Source organism: Octopus bimaculoides, chromosome 19 (assembly GCF_001194135.2).
Source record: "Octopus bimaculoides isolate UCB-OBI-ISO-001 chromosome 19, ASM119413v2, whole genome shotgun sequence".
NCBI classification, from domain to species: domain Eukaryota; kingdom Metazoa; phylum Mollusca; class Cephalopoda; order Octopoda; family Octopodidae; genus Octopus; species Octopus bimaculoides.
This window is the reverse complement of record NC_068999.1, coordinates 6,268,073-6,268,467: the sequence shown is the minus strand read 5'-3', so window position 1 is coordinate 6,268,467 and position 395 is coordinate 6,268,073.

Sequence of the window (395 nt, the reverse complement as noted above, 5' to 3'; positions counted from 1 at the left end):
ATATATAAGTATGTATATGTGCATAATGTATGCTCGTATACATATATTCGTATGTGTGTTCGTATGTAAATATAAATATTGATATGTATGCTCGCATGGCTAATGAGACACGTACGCGGATACATATCTCCCAACGCATCATATAAGAGACATTAGCGTTGACATCCTATGTAATAAAATATATGAGCAGAAATTATAAAAGAACGCTACAGACTTTCGATTACGCAGTTTCCATTAATACATTTGGGAATCACATTAGAGCGATAGATATCAGTTCCGGATATCTGATGACTTACATAATATATACAGCAACTTAAGGAAATGTAAGTCGTGCTATACTTCATACTTTACTTTTTATCACTACATATTTGAATATAATCCATATATATATATAT